This window comes from Bombina bombina, chromosome 5 (assembly GCF_027579735.1).
Source record: "Bombina bombina isolate aBomBom1 chromosome 5, aBomBom1.pri, whole genome shotgun sequence".
NCBI classification, from domain to species: domain Eukaryota; kingdom Metazoa; phylum Chordata; class Amphibia; order Anura; family Bombinatoridae; genus Bombina; species Bombina bombina.
Window position 1 is genome coordinate 135,769,998 of NC_069503.1, and position 3,776 is coordinate 135,773,773.

The following is a 3,776-nucleotide window of genomic DNA, read 5'->3' on the forward strand; positions in this document are numbered from 1 at the left end:
TCTCCGGCACGTGATAAGCTTTAAGACTAGAATAGCCGATGAAAAACGAAATAAACATCAACAGAGTGACCAGAGCAATAGAGTGCCGATTTGTTTCTCTAATTCAATTTACACGGCACAATTTTGAACGCTGCTGCCTACGCGCTTTGTAATGAAACTGGTGTCTTTTATTAACTGGAAATATACAGTCTGGGCCTCGCAAACGTGTATTTTTTTGATGACACAAAACATACTTTATAATCTGTTGAAGTTGGAACTTTTTTTTTTTTTTTAATAGCAGCACAGGTGAGATTGAATGAAAATATGTAGAAGCTAAGGCTGGATGTAATTCATGACACAAAGATTTCAAAGGAGCTCACAATTTACCACAAAGTGCCGGTTCTGATTTTGGAGCTCTGCCCTCCTCTCCCTCACTCCCCTCTTTATGTCCTGTTGTCCCTCTTTAATGTCCTGTGTCCCTCATCCCCCTCTCTATGTCCTGTTGTCCCTCTTTATTTCCTGTGTCCCTTATTCCCCTCTCTATGTCCTGTTGTCCCTCTATGTCCTGCTCTCCCTCATTCCCCTCTTAATGTCCTGTTGTCCCTCTATGTCCTCCTATCCCTTATTCCCCTCTTTATGTCCTGTTGTCCCTCTATGTCCTCCTCATCCTCATTCCCCTCTTAATGTCCTGTTGTCCCTCTATGTCCTGCTCTCCCTCATTCCCCTCTCTATGTCCTGTTGTCCCTCTATGTCCTGCTCTCCCTCATTCCCCTCTTTATATCCTGTTGTCACTCTATGTTCTGCTCTCCTTCATTCCCTCTTTATGTCCTGTTGTCCCTCTATGTCCTGCTCTCCCTCATTTCTCTACTTATGTCCTGCTCTCTCTCATTCCCCTCTTTATGTCCTGTTGTCCCTCTATGTCCTGCGCTCCCTCATTTCTCTACTTATGTCCTGCTCTCTCTTATTCCCCTCTTGATATCCGATTGCCCCTCTATGTCCTGCTCTCCCTCATTCCCCTCTTCTTGTCCTGTTGTCCCTCTATGTCCTGCTCTCTCTCATTTCCCTCTTTATGTCCTTTTGTTTCTCTATGTCCTGCTCTCTCTCTCATTTCCCTCTTTATGTCCTGTTGTTTCTCTATGTCCTGCTCTATCTCTCATTTCCCTCTTTATGTCCTGTTGTTTCTCTATGTCCTGCTCTCTCTCTCATTTCCCTCTTTATGTCCTGTTGTTTCTCTATGTCCTGCTCTCTCTCTCATTTCCCTCTTTATGTCCTGTTGTTTCTCTATGTCCTGCTCTCTCTCTAATTTCCCTCTTTATGTCCTGTTGTTTCTCTATGTCCTGCTCTCTCTCTCATTTCCCTCTTTATGTCCTGTTGTTTCTCTATGTCCTGCTCTCTCTCTCATTTCCCTCTTTATGTCCTTTTGTTTCTCTATGTCCTGCTCTCTCTCTCATTTCCCTCTTTATGTCCTGTTGTTTCTCTATGTCCTGCTCTATCTCTCATTTCCCTCTTTATGTCCTGTTGTTTCTCTATGTCCTGCTCTATCTCTCATTTCCCTCTTTATGTCCTGTTGTTTCTCTATGTCCTGCTCTCTCTCTCATTTCCCTCTTTATGTCCTGTTGTTTCTCTATGTCCTGCTCTCTCTCTCATTTCCCTCTTTATGTCCTGTTGTTTCTCTATGTCCTGCTCTCTCTCTAATTTCCCTCTTTATGTCCTGTTGTTTCTCTATGTCCTGCTCTCTCTCTCATTTCCCTCTTTTTGTCCTGTTGTCCCTCTATGTCCTGCTCTCTCTCATTTCCCTCTTTATGTCCTTTTGTTTCTCTATGTCCTGCTCTCATTTCCCTCTTTATGTCCTGTTGTTTCTCTATGTCCTGCTCTCTCTCATTTCCCTCTTTATGTCCTGTTGTTTCTCTATGTCCTGCTCTCTCTCATTTCCCTCTTTATGTCCTGTTGTTTCTCTATGTCCTGCTCTCTCTCATTTCCCTCTTTATGTCCTGTTGTTTCTCTATGTCCTGCTCTCTCTCATTTCCCTCTTTATGTCCTGTTGTTTCTCTATGTCCTGCTCTCTCTCATTTCCCTCTTTATGTCCTGTTGTTTCTCTATGTCCTGCTCTCTCTCATTTCCCTCTTTATGTCCTGTTGTTTCTCTATGTCCTGCTCTCCTCATTCCTCTGTTGAAGTCCCAGAGAGATGCCCCCCATACAGCTCTCCGATCAATGACCTGATCTAAAATAATCCTGCAGCACTGAGAGATCTTTCACAAGATTTAAAAAAATACAGATTTTGCTATCCTTTAAGGGTGTTGCCTTATGTTGTGACTTGTGCTATCTCTGTCCAGATTTTTTGTTCCCAAAGCTGTATTGACCTTCACTTCATTCTAAGCAGTTGGTCCACAAGAAAGATTTATCCAAGCAGAATAATCTGTTTCATACATTTTATAGATTACTCTTTTAGTCTGTTCTCGTATTGTTTATGTTTGACTTTGATTCCAGAATTCTGGATTTAGCAGATCTAGTGTACTACAAAGTAAATGGCTCATCATTAGTTGTGCAGCTTGATATGCAGTAGCTGGATAAGAAGTGCTTCTGTACTGCTGGACATGCCCATTAGCTGCATAATAAGTGCTTCTGTACTGCTGAACATGCCCATTAATTGCGTAAGAAGTGTTTCTCTACTGCTGAACATGCCCATCAGCTGCGTAAGAAGTGCTTCTGTACTGCTGGACATGCCCATTAGCTGCATAAGAAGTGCTTCTGTACTGCTGAACATGCCCATTAGCTGGGTAAGAAGTGTTTCTCTACTGCTGAACATGCCCATTAGCTGCATAAGAAGTGTTTCTCTACTGCTGAACATGCCCATTAGCTGGGTAAGAAGTGTTTCTCTACTGCTGAACATGCCCATTAGCTGGGTAAGAAGTGCTTCTCTACTGCTGAACATGCCCATTAGCTGGGTAAGAAGTGCTTCTCTACTGCTGAACATGCCCATTAGCTGCATAAGAAGTGTTTCTCTACTGCTGAACATGCCCATTAGCTGTGTAAGAAGTGCTTCTGTACTGCTGAACATGCCCATTAGCTGCGTAAGAAGTGTTTCTCTACTGCTGAACATGCCCATTAGCTGCGTAAGAAGTGCTTCTGGTTCTATTTGTGCAACTTGGTGTCTTAATACATTCTGCATTATCTTATACCTTGGAAGTGGTGAGTGCTGCTGTCTTTTGGACTTTTATATCAGTATTTGGGACTTGGTGTGGAGCCCCTGGCAGAATTGCACCCTTTATTTGCCTGTTGTGCTGCTCCTATCTTGACTCTAAGAAGTGCTTCTGTACTGCTTAACATGCCCATTAGCTGCGTAACAAGTGTTTCTCTACTGCTGAACATGCCCATTAGCTGCGTAAGAAGTGCTTTTGTTCTGCTAATTATGCCCATTAGCTGCGTAAGAAGTGTTTCTCTACTGCTAAACATGCCCATTAGCTGCATAAGAAGTGCTTTTGTTCTGCTAATTATGCCCATTAGCTGCATAAGAAGTGTTTCTCTACTGCTAAACATGCTCATTAGCTGCATAAGAAGTTTTTCTGTACTGCTGAACATGCCCATAAGTTGGGTAAGGAGTGTTTCTGTACTGCTAGGTAAGGAGTGCTTCTGTACTGCTGAGCATGCCAGTAGCTGGGTAAGAAGTGCTTCTGTACTGCTGAACATGCCCATTAGCTGCATAAGAAGTGCTTCTGTACTGCTGAACATGCCCATTAGCTGAGTAAGAAGTGCTTCTGTACTGCTGAACATGCCCATTAGCTGAGTAAGAAGTGCT